Source organism: Larus michahellis, chromosome 1 (genome assembly GCF_964199755.1).
Source record: "Larus michahellis chromosome 1, bLarMic1.1, whole genome shotgun sequence".
NCBI lineage: Eukaryota > Metazoa > Chordata > Aves > Charadriiformes > Laridae > Larus > Larus michahellis.
The window spans coordinates 150,430,481-150,447,161 of record NC_133896.1 but is presented as its reverse complement, the minus strand read 5'-3'; the positions used below and the strand labels follow the sequence as shown (position 1 = coordinate 150,447,161).

The window sequence follows — 16,681 nt, the reverse complement described above, 5'->3', positions numbered from 1 at the left end:
TTTGTTCCATTCACACCGCATGTAGTCTCTCCTCTCCCTTAAATTTTCAAAAGTGTATTTTACCTGTCAATTGTTTCCCGTGATCTGGCTCCACTGGTATAAATTGAAGGGTTGGTCCTTTACTTTGTCACGCAGGTGGCAGCCAATGATCACTCAGCAATACTCGTGCCCAGAGCGCCCTGGGACCACCCCAGCTGATTACTTCCATGGCTGAAAAGGAACCAGTTAGTCTCTTACCTACTGCTATTATCTACTCTAAACTAAAGTTAACTGATCATATATTTCCAAACATAACCCTCAACACACAATTCACCCCGTTCTCTCTCCCACCCAAGCTCCTAGGTGCACTGCACAAAGACTGTAAAGAAAAAAGGCCTCAGATGGAGAGTCAGATCACAAACAGCATTATTCACTTTTTGTTAATATAAAGTCTTGATTAAAGTGTTATTACTGTATTTAGTAAATAAAAAGTTGACTTACTTTCTCTAAACAACCAGTAGCTACAAAGACACGGACCCCTGTACAGTATCGGAGAAGTTTACTCCTGTGGTTCTAGCCCAGATGAAACCCCACATTGGTAGGTTGCCATGCAGCAGACGCCTCACACAGAAGCAAGGTGCACAACGGGTACCGAGCTATTTAGGGCACACCTGCAGTCACAAAGATCTGGTGCAAATACTAACAGAGCACATCCAACAGCTTCAAATGGTTCAGTAAAGAAAGCTTTTGTGCTTCAGTCCAACCTATTACAAGAGTCTTTCAGTAAGGTCTTAGGTTTGAGGGGCAATCAAGCATTCTCAATGCTAACTTCTATCTGTTGACTTGTCAGAGATATGGAATCACTGATCAGTAAGCAAGGCCAGTGATTTTCTAAAGTTTGTCAGAAACGCTGCTCACTTTTGCCATTCTACTACAATTTGACACTCTGCAATGGAACAAAATTTGTATTAGTTTCGGGATGATGCTTATTAGTTTTATTGGGTACATTCCTTGAAGTAGGAAAAGTGCCATTTAATTATTTTAACATCAGTAATATTTGACTCTTCTCGTCTAAACGCAAGTGCATTTAACATAAGTAAAAAAGAAGCAGGCTACCCTCTGAAACAAAACAGAGGTTCTCTGGTACCTATCTGTTAGGGGAGTAAATTGTCAAAGTTTAACTGAGTCAATGCCAGGAACACAGTACAATGAATGAAAGTCAGTTGGAAAGGTTCCTCATCTGTCAACATTAAATGACAAACAAGGTAAAGATTTTCAAAATAATGTTTGCTGACCATCAGCTGTACAGAAAAGCAAACAGCAAAACCCAAGATGCTGATGCAAAACTAAGAAGCCTTAAAGACACTGCTTATGGCATTGTCATTGTTTAAGACCTGACAATGTCTACTTTCAGGCAAGCATTAGCTTTAAAGAAACAGATGCCTATTCTAAGGCAATGCTTTCTCCTCAAGTTAAATCTAAATTCTTGCTGCTTTCTGAACTGATGTGAAATGGCTCTGTAAAAATGCATTTAGAAATTAAAGCCTCCTCTAGCTCTTTGTCCAAGTAACTTTTAGTATGCTGGTCAAAGAGGACAGTGGTGTAATCTCTAATGCCTCGTTGGTTGGGAAACCCACATTCTGTCTGACTGATGGAAGTACCAGCTCACATTCTGGAGCGCACTGAATCAATCACTCCCTACCTAGGCTTGTGCCCTGTATCACCCAGACCATCTGCAAGAGCTAATTACGGCAGCCTTCCATTCAAATGGAAGCATGTTTGAACAACAGGCTGACAGCAACCTTAGTAAAACAGGGTTTTCCTGAGGCTGTTTCATATAGGAGAAGTCATGAACATGACGGTCAACAGTGAAGGAACACATGAAGTGTCGGTGCTGGATTCAAAAAACATCAGATCTTGGAATGTTAAAGAATATGCATTGAGGTGGCAGCTCCACAATCACGGCCAAGACAAGTTTGTGCCCAGGCCTGACACAGATACAACTCTGTTAGTCAGGTTTACTATGCCGCCTAACATAGTATCTACAGCAGCTTCGTGAGGAGAGGCAGTATCTGAACTGGCACGAACCTCACCGAGCTGAAGTTAACTCATCTAAGTATTGTAGTGAAATTTGTATCTATAAATTGAATTTATTGTGGATCAGAGCTTTGAATGAGGTAGTTGCAGCATTTCTGATCTGTTACAAGACACATTAAAACTGGATTTACTGTACTGGGGTCTAAAAATCTCATGCTACTTTTCAACAATCCAGATACAAGAAATAATTTTCCCTTTTATCTCCTTCTCATCCTACCTTCCCCACCTATCCTTTCTGCCACTCCTGTGGGACAGAATATGATTAGCAAGGATTCCCTAGCACAGATGAAAGAATTCACTTTTTCTAAAACTTCACTCATTCATGCATCAGCAGAGTACTGTCTGCTGGCAAAGAGTCCAGCACGTTGAAACATGGGGTGGGTGGTGAAGGAGAGTGCCATCAAAGATCCCTTATTCTGAATCTAGTTTGAACAAAGGACATCTTGACTGCTGGATCCAAACAAGGCAGGAAAAAAAAAGAATGGTAAGAGAGTCAAAGGACACTACTTGATCTGGAAAGGGAAACCACACTGATGAACAGACTAATGTGTTAGAAAAGGGGATTATGAAAAATAGGAAACTGACCTAAACCAGATGCTTTTCTGTCACAGGAATTCCTTTACAAAATATCTTGGCATGTAACTTACTTTCTAGAAGGCAGGACCCTACAACAGCAGCCCCAGAACAAATATTTATTCTTAGAACAGAGTTACTCAAACAGATTTCTGGGGTCTTCACTGTCATGATTAGCACGGCTTACAGTTTAGGCTTTCACGGACACACAGAGAAGCTGAAGGCATCAAACGCAGTTTGTGCCTGTGAAATATGTCCAAGAAACCCAAGATGGCTGCTACAGGCTCTTTGGGACTGGGCAGGCTCCAGTACAGCCACATCTACATCTGCCTAGTGACTATTTACAAGAGGTAGATTCAACCAGGACTGCAGCAACCCCTGTTATAATTAGCAAGACAATACACAAGACCCATGGCTTTAAACCATATATCTGAAGAACCCTGTATGGCATGGGGTAGCACTCATCAAGAGGGAGTGGGATAAATAATGTTTATGCAGTAATTTGAGACTACACACATTTCTCCAAGGTGACAAAAGAGCAGATTTTCTGAAAAGGATGTTCCTATCATCTGAAAAAGAGGAAATAAAACAGTGAAGGAACAAGAAGCCAGAAACCAATTTCAGATGCATAAAAAGGGGCTAAAACCCAACTTTGTTGCATATCCTGATGAGATCTTCTTTGTGCATTTCATTTAATCTTGAAAGTCTGGAATCACAAAAATGAGCCAATAAGAGGCCCCCAGTTTCAAAACACAGAACCTAAAGACATACCATGGAGAATTTAACTATCTATTTGTCAGCAATCAAAAACAAAGCCAAAAAACTTACAGATACAAATCATTTAATTGCAATTTGTCACTTACATGGATTTTGTACACCTATTACTTTCCCTATATTCTATGATGTACAGGTGTTCAGTTTCTGTGACAGCACAGCCACCTGGCACACAGTATTTGAGGTCTAGGAAGATCCTTGACTGAAGGAACGCTTTTCTTATTTAATCTATGACGACTTATTGACCTTACTGAATGATGGGTGCCCTGGCAGATGGCATTTTTAAGAATTTATGTTTCCTTTACGAAAGAATTTAAGTTTCCACCCAAGCAATCTTTGATCCAATTTTTTCTTTAAGATTCTTTTTGACAGATGATCTAATGAAAAAGGGGGTGTGATTCACCTGTACAAAAGTAGTACCATGACCCTCCTCACCTTTCAGTGGTGGAACTGGAGCTTCTTAATTAAAAATAACCATCTCAAGATACAACTAAAGACAGCTTTTGCATCTTTTCTGAAGAATCCCTCTGAACTTTCCAAGAATGAACGCTTTTCTCAAATTTGATATATTTTCAAAATAACTTTGAGTACCATGATGAAACAGACAGTCATCATCTATACAGTAAAGGGCGCCCTCAGAACTACCCTAGCTAGCTTACTACTTCAAAAAAAGGAACTGCCAACTAATAAGAACACTGGCCTTTTATAACTTGAGATTGATTCATCAAATGACTTGGAGGAAACTGTAGAATATGCTCCAAATCCTTAAATTCAATCTTATCTGTCACTTGCAGAAAAAAAACGCAATATGCATGCTTGAGACTTTCAATTGCTTTTGTTGCCTGCATGTGGCTTCCAACACAGAAAACATCAAAAGACATAAGATTCCAGAAGTTTTCTTCACGCAACTAATAGCACATCAAATTACCAATGACCCTAAAGTAAAATAAACCAGCCACTACTCAAACCTCATTACATAAATCCTAATGGAGCTGCAAAAAAAACCCCAGACAACAGTAATAAGGCATCTATATGATTTTTTTTTTCCACTGCCTGGTAAACCAAACCATTCAACTAATAACAACAAATGCAAAATCACATAGATCAAAGACCAAAAGAATTGGGTTCTATCCTGTAAAATGCCAACCTAAAGCGATTAAGGCACTCACAACTGATAAGCAAACACACGCTTACTCCCAGTATTACAGCTAGAATGACAGATATTACTCATGAAGGGCTCCTGGAAAGGTGTTCATCTGCACAAAATACTTCTGAGATGTTCAAAACTTGAGCCCAGTTCTCCAATTACTCAATATTCTTCAAAAGTATTCCAGAAGTAGCAGAAAAGAGGCATAAAGACAACATGAGGAAAGGAGAAAGTGCCTTGCGATTAGATAGTGGAAAAAGTTCAAAGTTAATCAAGCTAATCAATATGGATACTAGAAGAAATGAAGTCCTCTCATAGCCCCAAAAGAATACATTAAAAAGGACCTCCAATTAAAAGCAAGCATATAAGCCCCCCCCAAGACTAGAAACTGAAGACTGACAAATTCAAATTACAGTAGGAACACAAGCATGCAGGACAGCTAAGACAATTAACACTTGAACAAATTATTTGGGGTGGGGATCTGAATTTGCTAATACCTTCAAATTAAAGCTGGTGCCATTCTGGAATTTACACTTCAGTAAAAACACAACTTACTGAGTTTAATAAAGGTAGAATTTCGTGCATCTCAATATACAGAGATCAACTGTATATAGATCAAACTTATATAAAAGTTTCATCCTATAATATCTGTATACTTGCTCTGCCTTGATGTCAATGTCACAAATCACATAGTAACACAAAAAGGTCTAGTGTTTGCTCCGATTCCCTCCTCCGACCCCAAAACTAAAGGCCTGTGTGTTATTCTCATTTTCTACAAATGCCCCCACAACTCTGGACACTATATTTTCCCTTCAACACTTGTTTTGGGTTTGAGAACATAGATGTACTTAATTCACCTCTGTAAGAGGGAAAGACCTGAAATTATCCTTAGCTTCTGCATTTTTCACTTAGACCATAGCTGATATTTATTCCACTACATACATTCCTTATTTTTTCGCAGCAGAACCATGCGTTTCTAATCTCAGTTATGCCTGCTACTTCAGGCTCCCTCCAAAATGATATACAGATATGAATGGAAAGCCCCACCTACATCAGGAGATGAAATCCAATCATCTATTTAAATTTCTTTTAGTAGCTCTCCTTTTACTGGTTAGGTATCACATTAAATTATACAGGTAAACAGGTAAGTTTTACAGCTTCACTTCAGCTTTAATATTTAAACTTTCATTCCATCTGTCCTTTTGCTTATGCTGTTATTTTACTTTCTTTTGCCACGCATCTTCCACACAGCCTTACATGTAAAGTACCTTTCTGTTCACCAAGTTCTCCAGTGTCACCAGCATGTTTGTTTATACATAGTTCATATTAAGACCAAGCAATCATGCAATTCCATAGCATAATATTCAGTTTTTCTGATGTTACATTAGTATCCATTACTCAAGTTGTGGGGGATTAGAGGGGAATTCTTGTTCATCAATTTATGAAGCGCAAACCATTACAAAGACTCTATGCATACATACGGTGGCAAGCAGTTAAACATTCAGAGAAAAAGCAGCCAGCAGAAATAATGGCAATAAAGAAGTAACAGCTTCAGTTTGAAGAAGAGCCATCATACACAAAACTGGCACTGAAACTAGAGAGCAAGAAGCAGGTGGGTGGTCCCAGTGGTGCTGTGGGTGCAAAAATGAATATACACTACCTGCCAGATGCCTGCTAGAGTAAAGGACCAATCTATATAATTCTCTCAGGAACATCTGGATTGTGATAATGTTACATTATGGCTTTTTAAGAGATTTACAGTTTTTAATTAGCACACATTATATTTACAGTTTCAGCTTAGAATCCATCATTTTAGCTCCTGCCTGTAGCTTCCTACAAAATAGAACTTAAAAAACAAAAGAAACCCCACCCAACAACTCTTCTGTGAGGTTGAGATTTCAAAACTTTATGTATGTTCTTATGTTAAGTATCTTCAAAAGAAAAAAATCTAGACATAAAGACACAGGGTATAAAACTTGTATCAACAGTTACTGAGTTCTTCCCCACATTTTAAGCGGTTAAAGAAAGTACACACATAGCTTAGAAGTAGCTTCTAAGAAGTAGCTTAGAAGTATACAATTGTATAAATGCATTAACAGACGTATTTAATATGGTAGAAAAATTAACTTAAGCAAAAATTGGTTTTCTGAATGCAGCAATGCAAAAAGTTTGAAAAATCCCCTATGTACCAAGTTGCAGAACTACAGACCTTAAGAGATACTACAAAGTGGCGCGGTTATTCCGTACTACCAGGTATGTCCGCTGGACTACACCAGAATAAAGTTAGAAAATGGCAATTAAAATAACTACAAGCTAAGGTTCCAACCTTGCTGTACTGCATGTATTTTTAAGCTGGCTGGACATTTAAGAGCCTAGACAAAAACACATACCATGTGCCATGGGCTCATGTTAGCACTGCTACTGAAAGTCACATTTCTGTATTTCCTAACATTCGAATTTGCAAGTTTGACTTATACTGATGTCTGCTTAACTTTTCTAGTAGTTCTGAACTTACTTTGCAAGTCATACTTAAAAAGCTGTATAAGCCTTGGTATAAATACGCTCAGCAGCAAGAAAAAAAAACTTTGAGAAACAGCACTGATTCTTATCCAGTCTACGGATAAATATATGGATGGTAGCAGTGTGATGCTGAGCTTGTAAAACAAATTAAAAGGGTATTCAATGTTGTATCATCAGTATTTATTTTCCCCAAGAAAAACCAAGTAACTCAGTTTTCTAGAGAACTATGCCTAAGTAACAGACACTGCAGTAAAAAAAAAAAAAATAGGAAAAAAGAATGTGTGTGTTTCTTCCTGAATTTATTTACAACTTTTTTTTTTAAATCAGGGAACAAAAGTATAAATATTTGTTATTATGATTATTAGCATATACACAATTAAGTGAAAACATAAACGTACCATATCTTTCCAGAGATGCAGAAACTTGTTCTTTCAAATTCTAAAGTGGGCTTCTACAGTTCTTGTACCTATAATGCAAAACATTACATTTCAGTTTTTGCACTATGCTCCATACCAATCTGAAACTCAATGCAACTTCAAAGCAATACATTCAAGAATGGCCATTCACAAGTTTACAACTGAAGGAAACATATACTTTGAATTATAGAATAGAATCATAGAATATGTCAAATTGGAAGCATCATGAAGTCTAACTCCCCCCTCCTCAAAGGAGTACCTAAAACTAAATCGTATGACTTCCGAAACTAAATCATACTTCTCATAAAAACCAAAACAGAAAATACTTAGTATGTTAGGGAACCTACAAAAGTAGAAAGTCCATACACACAACGTTCCCTATTCTTTGCTCTATAGTGATGCAACTGAGTTTTACAATTCCATTCATCCAGTTCATTACAAATATCCATTTCCTTCTTCTGGAAGATTCTGACAAGGTTTTTCTCCTCCACCCCCCCCCCCCCAAAAAAATAATTTAAAAAATTGGTACTTGTAATAAAAAATAAAAAAAATGCCAAACCACAAACACCAAGTCACAGATAGAACCCCATCTCGTCCTGGCTGCTGGAGTTTGATAAGCTTTTCTATAAATGGTTCATTTTCAGGGAAGCCATAATTAAACAAGGGACACATGACTAAAACATACTCCAAACATTTTCAACAAACACCTAAAAGCACAACCAATGTAGTTAGGTATATAACTAAAGAAATCTAGTAATTACTTTCCAAAAAGTTACTCACTTGGCACAGAGTATCACATTTTCAGTACTGTGAAGATTTAATACTTAGTTTCTTGGTTCTAAAACTCTACTAACAACAAACAAATCCAATGCAGCTGATTTAGGCTGATCTCCAATATAGATCATAGTTCCCACCAAGGAAACCCTGATCTGATTACCTTAAGAGTACATTCAGGTTTGTCTTCAAAGATGTCAAACCATAGAGAACCTGTCCCCATTCTTTATCAGATACGTGAAATGGGGTGATCCTGGACTGACAAAGTCATGCCAGTAAAGCTCTACAGCACTAACAGTTTGTGTACAATTTTTTGTATTTAAAGAAAAAAAAAGTTAAATAGGGCATCCTACCTGTTTCATGAAACAAGACTGCTATTTCAACACACAATTACGATAATTATGTGGATTTATGTATAATTAGGATTAATGAGTTAATGTTATGCAACTGTGTCAATAAAACTTTACCACCATTCAGAAGAAAAAAAAAAGAATAATTGTATCTGAACAATATAAGACAGTAAGTGATGATCTTCCTGTTTGGAGGTGGCACTTCCGCTCCGTACCAATAGCAGAAATCCAGAATATCTCTCTTATATTCTATTAGAGAATAATTCTTCATTCACCGTGATGCCATTAGGCAAACTCAGTTAAAAGTATTCTGACAAATCTGACCAATATTTTCACACCTTGTATCACAGGGCTTCCAGCTTAACTGCCAATGTATGTATTTGTTCATCTAAACACAGTGCAGCGTCACCTATATAAAATTCACTCACTCTCCTCTAAGGTACAAAAGAGCCAACAGAGTATGAGCAGAGTACGAAGTACAGCATGAAAAAGTATCAAAAATATATCTATCAGGGATCTTATGATTATTGCCCATCAAAAAGAAAAAAGAAAACAAAGGTTCCAAATACAACTGAAGCTATGTAGTTTAAGACAGTACAATTTACAGAAGAAATATGACCACAGTGGAGGAGATGGGGACAGGGGATTTGCTTAGTAACATGTCACTAGCAGCAGAAGAGCAAGTAATTCCAATAGCACAAAACCGAAGCTCCTGGACTTCTAGTTCTTCCACCTCCCCCCATCAGCTACCAAGGCAGAGTAGGAGTTCAGCAGTCTAGTAAAAGAAAAAATTGCTCAAAGGCCACATGGACGACAACAAAATGAAATATGGAATCTGTAATGCTTGTCTAAAAGGAATGAAAATAATTCCATGAAGTCAGATGTGCTTCAACATCCACCTTTAGTATACTTATTAATTAGCATTAAGCCACATCTGCCTAAAAAAATGCGAGTGACAAACGTGACTAAAAGCATTGCTAACACTATTGCTTCCACTCAACATAAAGAAATCTTGATCTGTCACATGACCAGAACCAAAAGAGCTGCTTTTTTACAACTGCCATACATTTTCAATACAAAAAACAGACTTCAAGGCACACTGAATGATATTAACGAAGATGGTAAGATACTGAATTAATTAAACTGTAGTGTATGGAATCACAAAATATTTAAGAAATTAATTATAAATTATGAAAAATAGTTTGCAACTCTCATGTCTGGCCTGACGAAAGACATTGTGAAGTCACCTCTATCAGGTGCTTAAATGACGTTTTCCACTTTTTTTGGGGCAATAACTATCACGAGACAGAAGCAGAATAAAAAATTCTGTCAGTGCTACCCTAATGAAAATGGTAAGTGTTTTACCTAGTATTATAGATTATCTCACACAATTTCAAATATGTAAGTTCAAATAAAAATAGTTTTCTTCCACGACTGACATCCTTAATATAACATTAATCAAAAAAACCCCCAAGTATTCACAAACATCCTTCTTTCAATAAGACATCCAGGTCATAAGAACCATGCAAACAGAGTATTTATCACCACCTTAAAACTTAAAGAACTCAACCTTTGCAACCAAGAAATACCAGTACTTCACAAAAGTGACATGCTCTCTTAAGAGCTCCTGCGTTCTTGAACTCTCATGAGACTTGCAGGTTGTGTGGACTATAAGTATGTATTCCTCTGGTGCACAATAGGCGAGTTTTGCTACAACAGCTGAAATATATCTAAGTGCTGCTACTGCAGCCAGTTGTACGCTAGTATACCTTGGACGTTCTAAAAATAAAATAGGGTGTATATACACATATTAAACCACAATATTAATTACTAAGACTTTGGACATGAGATGTCACTATGAAATAAAAAATAATCATTATCTGAATAAGGCTATAGAAATAAGAAAGATGAAAACATTGCATTGGAAACAGAAATTCTGAAGAAGTGATAGACCTCTTCAGCATTACCTAGCTTTGTAGAAGTTTTTGATACCTTTTAAGAAAACCAAAAATACCATACTGTAAAATGAAAATATTTTAAATGTTAAAGGAGTCAGCTGAAACACATGACTAACCACAATGCCAAAGAAAAACTTGACTACAACTACTGTAGCATTTCCTGAAGTATTTTGACCTGCAGCCCATTTTAGAAGTTCAGCTCCTTTAAGAGCGACTTCACCACCCTCTAACATCCCAAGCCTGCTGAACTGCAGCTGCTCCAACCTGGGTCCCACAGAGCATACCAGAGCAGGAGTACACAAGTAGTGCCAGAGCCTGGCTGCCTGGACAAGTCTGGCATCTCTCAGCACCACACAAGCTTGGCAACACATTACAGATAGCTCTTGTGCCTCCCCTGCACACAGCTCCCAAAGGCAAGGGAAAAGGGATGTTTATTTGTCATTCTAACCTCCTCATTTCACCAATTCCTTTGGTGTAACCATTATCAAGGAAGTATCAACAAGTCCAAAAAGGGGTTCATCAAAGTAAGGAAGAGTGTGGTCTCCTCTATGAAGCAGAGACGAAGAACTAGCTTCACCCCTAGAACTCTAGCTTGGTCAAGACAGCAGAAGTCCTGACACAGTCCTCACAGAACACTAGAATGAAAAGTAAACGATGCGGACTAATTGTTAACAGAAAATTATGCAACAACCACCAAACCCAAATGCAGGTTCTGTAATTTTCTGCTTGTGATCCCACTGGTTGATGCAAAGCCCACCAAGGCCAAATTTCCATCGGGTTTCAAACTGGGATACTGTACCTTTACAGTTTTTGAGACACTTAAATTTTGAGTTATTTAGTTACTTAGGCCACCGCTTTGAAATTATGGCATAGAAGGATTAAACATGAAAAAAAGCAGCACTCTCCATATCAAGCAGAGAACTGGTACATTAGTTTAAGTTTGTGCCAAAACATTGCTGCTATAATTCAACTCTGGTACAGTCCCACTGTTGACACACTACACAAGACAAGCACGATTCTCAAAGGTAAAGTGTGTGAATATAGAGCATATTTTTGAAGCTACGTGGACGGATGCAAACAGTAACGCTTTTTGATGAAAAGCCTTGAACAGCTACATACTGTGAATATCCTTTTCAAGGCTTTTACCAAAAAAAAAAACCAAACCAAAACAAGCCAAAAAAAGGAGTCCAAACCTCTGCTTCACTAGCTAGAAGTTTCTCTTAAAACACACATACCTCTGCTCTATGGAAATGCAAGTTGCTTCAGAAGAAGCAGGTGAGCCCTCTTACCTAAGACAGTGAAGTGAGGGTCCAGAGGGAAGCCACCCATTTAGTTCCACTCAGCGGAACAACTGCAGCTTCTCCTAATTCTTCACCACCCTGTAAAACATGGGCAAAGAACCATGCAGTATGGTAACGGGAAGAGTATCGGTAAAGACTGACTTCCGCCCCCTTCCTCCATTCAGCAGTTTGCATAATACAGGGAAGCAGGCTCAACCTATTAAAAGTAAGAAGTAGTTAATGCTTCCTTTAAGAGATTCATTCGTAAGAGTATTTGTGAGACAGAACACTACAGTAATATTTAATTTATAATGTAATTTTGCAACCAGTAGGTTATTTTGTCATCAATAAGTTCTGTCACTCCTAGCCACAAGAAGGTGGAACTATTCAAAAATAGCAATTTAAACTGCTACTTGTTCATGTGTTACATTGCTAAGCATGAATCCTGGATCTCAATGTTATTTATCTTTTTTTGTATTTCTCATATGAGGTTATTTTCCTGAAGAAATGTCTCACCAACTGGTATAGCTACTGAAGTGTTTCTTCATTACAAAGTATTACCTTTACTCTGTATTTGCTGACTTTCTGCTAACGAACCAGATACATTACACACATTACTATTCATATGAATTAGCTTTTTTCCAAACTTTCATTCATGGACAATACAGCCTTACGAGGCTGTCAGGCACTGCCTGTAAATACAGGAAATCAACGCAATAAATGTTAAGGTCAAAGCATTTAAGGTGACTAAAGTAACTTCAAGCATGCAATTTGCTCATTGCTGTTGTCTCTGAGAACCAACTAGTTAGCAAAGCTTACAGCACTCTCCTGGGGAGGAGAGGGGACATTATTTTTTAAAAAAGTAAATCTCATATTCTAAATCATTTGTTACAGACCGCTCTTCTTCCACGTCCAAATCAGAATTTGATCAATGACAGAAAATCTTTCAACACTGCTTCTCTATAAAACTCATAACTACCTTAAATATGCTGGATACTTCAGAAAAAGTGTAAAACATACCTCCTTTGTTTAAAAATCAGTATCAATTCATTAACTAAAGTAAAGCAAAGACCTGGCTTACAGTATCAGAAATTAAGATTGACACTGGAAATGAGATACATGCCTACATACTTTAGGAATTCTCTCCTCTTGTCCCTTAATTGTATATTCTATTTTTAAGAATTAGTGGCTTTTACCTTCAGGTATATGAATAACTGGTGTGGGGAGGAAGAAAGATATTTCCTGCGGTTTTTTGTTTTTTTTTAAAAAAAAAAAAAGATGAATTTTCTCTGGGCATTCACTAAGTAAACTGAAACCAAAAGTTGCAGAGGCAAAAAAAAAAATCTTTCCTATGGGAAAAACTAAGATGATGCGTATTTACAAAAATGTAAACACTAAATTTGTTCCATGATAAGCGGCATATCATGTACTATACTAATTATTGTTTATACAAAACTTTATATGCTTAAACATACTTATGACTATTAAAACTTGACTTAAAGATATTTTCCCCTTTAGTTATGGATTTGGTCAAGTGGAACCTGTGAATTCATGGAGAACTAGTGAAGAACACATCAACAAAGAACACCTTCATAATGAAATACACATGATTTTCCACTGGGGTACATGTCATATTTCCAAAGCGGCTTTTCTCCTACAAAAAGTGAAGTTAAATGAAAAGAAAGATAATCTGTTTATTTTCTCAAGTCCACGAGAACAGGAACAAACTCAAGGTGCTCTAACAAAGACTAACAAGCTGAGAACATCACTAGATGTATTTAAAAAATACACAGTTTTAAAGTCCATTCAGAAAAGAATCAACTTTTGCATATGGCTTTAAGCAGCAGCAGTAATTAAAAAAAAGACTAAAAGTTTTGTTTGCTATTTAAAATAGGATAAAACCCACACAATGCTAGAGTTTTGAAGAGGACTGGACTAAAAGATCTAGGCTCTGAAAAAGTTAAACATCTCTGCTTTTTCAAGCCTCCCTTCCTTCAAACACTTTTTTTTTTTTTTTTTTTTTTTTTTTTTTTTTACACAGTCACACAATCATAACCCTAAAACCCCGCAAAGAAATCAAACCAAATTTTGCCATCTAACTTGGTGCTTTTATTTCTAAGTTCTTGGGAGATACTCAGGATACTCCAGTGAGGCAAAATAGCAAACAACTCTGGTAAATGGAAAAAGAACTTGTTAATCCCAGTATGAAAGATGACACATTAAATAGCAAGCATTTAGAGTGGAGTGGAAGGTATTCATAAAAGAGAGATGAAATATCTGTAATATTGCATGGAAATAATTTCAATTAAAGGTATTTTTCACCCCTATAAACCTAAGTAGTGGTCTAGCTCTTCTTCCAAGGTTGTCTGTATTGAATTGACAGAACATTACTGTTACAAAGACTAGTCATAAGCACTGCAAACTGCATCCGTTTTAAAAGACAAATGTATGTGAAGAAAACTATGAAATACCCACAGCAATCTGGTAATGCACATATTTTCAATTCAACACACTCACTGAACACTGAGTTTCACAGTATTTTCAAATTTTAAAAAAAGTACCTTTAACTGTTTACAAAATAAAAGGGCACAAAGCATTTAGTGCCATCACACAAACCAATCAGCTTGTTAAAACTGTAAAGCCCATTTTCCAGCAGTTTGCATTCTTATCAAGAGGTATCTCTCACCATCTCCGTTATTCTCCCACCCAGTCATAAATGTCTAACAATGGAGTTAAACTTACTTCTCCCTTAGCACGGAATCTCTCTCTAACTGGATGCTATTTGCATGAATTAGGAACTTAATCTTATCTTTTAGACCTCTCCTTTTCAAATCAGTCAAAAAAAAAAATAAAACTGACAATACAAACACATAGCTTTTACTTCCTTAGGAAATCAAAGCTAAAATCAGGTGCAATTTCACACTGAGCAACTTTTCAGTAGACATGCAAGAGACACAGTAAAACTAATCTGACAAGTTGATTCTCACAGAGCCTCAGGTTTGCACAGCCTCCTACCGAGGTAGGGAAGTTTCCATACAGACACAGAAGGACCAACTCTGAAGTGATGCGCAAGACAGTCTTTGTCTCAGAATTAGAACATCACTTACACAGAAAGAAAAATAAACACGTATTTCCATTAACCAGACAAAAAAAGCATAACTACAAGCCCATAGATTACAGGTTCTTGCCACTTAAAGGAGAGTTGTGGAACATGTTTTGTTTCCTAAGCACTAGTAACTTCTGAATGACCATGTCATGTCATCTTAGGCATCCAGTTTACAAATTGACTGTGAACCATAAGAACCCATAGCGTTCCTTTGAAAGAAATACTGGGGGTACACTGAAAAACTGAAACCCAGCAAGTCCTGTAGTCAGGAGTGACAGATGACACTGACAGGCAGGGCAGCCTGTTCACAGGTGAGCAGATCCAACTCTCCGGACTGGACAGAAGGTAACAGGAGCCAGCGAACATGCCTAATTCGTTAAGCAGGCCTTGCACACTAGTTATGCCCCCTCGCAGTACTTCACGTCCTCCCACCTCCCCGACTGCCACAGCCGGCCATACCGAAGGCACCCAGGCGCTCCCTGCCACCAGCAGCAGCCCCGGGCAGAGGGTACCGCCGCTGCGCCGAGCCCAGCCGGCAAACTGAGGCGGGGGCAGGCTGGGTTCACCCAAGGTCGCCCAGTAAGCCCGGTCTCCCCGGGGGGGCGGGGGGCGGGCTGAAGCCCGGAGCCGCCCGGCCTTCCCGCTTCTGGGGAGGGACGGGGCGGCCCCGCACCCATGTGCCCGACGGCGAGCGAGGGAGACGACCACCGAGGCCACGCACCCCGGCTGCCGGCGCCTCCCGCCCGCCTTTCCCACCCCAGGCCAGGGATCTGCCGGGCGACGGGAAGCGGGCAAGGGCCGCCTCCCGGCCCCCTCCCCTTGAGGGCCGGCGTCAGGCGGGCGCCATCCCCCCCCTCCCCGCTCTCCCCCGGGCCGGGCGCTGCGCAGCGCCTACCGACCTGGGCGCCGCGGCCTGCTGCTCCCGGTCACTCCCGCCGCCGCCGCCGCCTGGGCTCATGCGGGGGCCGCGCCGCGCTCGGGGCCGGGCCGCAGGCGAGGATGAGGAGGCGCCGCTGCTGCTGCCGGTAGAGCCGCCGGGGCGGAGAGAGACAGGGCCGCGGCCTCGCGGGGCGGGGAAGGGAGAGGCGAGCGGCCTTGGCGAGGCCGGCGGGGCGGGAGGGCGGGCCGGGCCCGCGGGTGGCGCCTCCTCTCGCCGAACTCGTTCGCTCTCAGCCCGAGCCCCACGCCACCATCTTGGGAGCAACGCGGATATCGGCGCGGCGCAGGCTCGGAGGACTGGCGGCGGGCGGGGGTGGGCAGGAAGGAGGACCCACTGTGTCCCGGCGTGCAACGCGGGCGGGAAGGGAGGGGGGGGTGCGTCGGGAGGGGGGCGGGCGGATGAGGCGGCAGCGCCGCGCTACCCACCGCGCGAAACCATAGAGTTCCCGGGGCCGATTCCTTCCTGCCTCTTTCACCCGCGGCGCCCGGCGGAAGGGCGGAGAGGCGGCGCCTACGTGCCCGCAGGCGTGAGGCGGGCGCCGCCATCTTGGAAGAGGGCAGCGGGGCCGAGGGGAGCTCCCCTCCCTATGGCGCGGCGCTCCGCCGGGAGGTGACGCGGCGGGGGTGGGGGGGCTGGGGGGCGGAGCTCCGAGTCGCGCGTGCGCGGGGTGGGGGTGGGGGGTAGGGGGAGGTGAGCCCCCCGGGCGGGGTCGGCGGGAGCGGGTAGGGGTGCGTATGCACACGCGTACGGGCACATATGTGTGCGTG

At 40.4% G+C, this 16,681-nt stretch overlaps 1 protein-coding gene across 5 annotated transcripts in view; it reads right to left on the bottom strand.

Annotated features, from left to right (window-relative positions):
- UBE3A (ubiquitin protein ligase E3A) overlaps positions 1–16,400 on the bottom strand; it is a 53,738-nt gene extending 37,338 nt beyond the window's left edge. The window contains exons 1-4 of one of the 5 annotated variants that reach the window (XM_074608348.1): positions 15,874–16,256; positions 11,878–11,967; positions 7,489–7,556; positions 64–210 (exon numbers count right to left, since the gene is read on the bottom strand). The gene's annotated coding sequence lies outside the window, so the exon portion shown is untranslated. Of the gene's footprint in view, positions 1–63; positions 211–7,488; positions 7,557–11,877; positions 11,968–15,873 lie in introns of all 5 variants that reach the window. The other 4 variants (XM_074608358.1, XM_074608338.1, XM_074608328.1 and 1 more) reach the window with 4 other exon arrangements.
- Between the last annotated feature and the right edge of the window lie 281 nt (positions 16,401–16,681).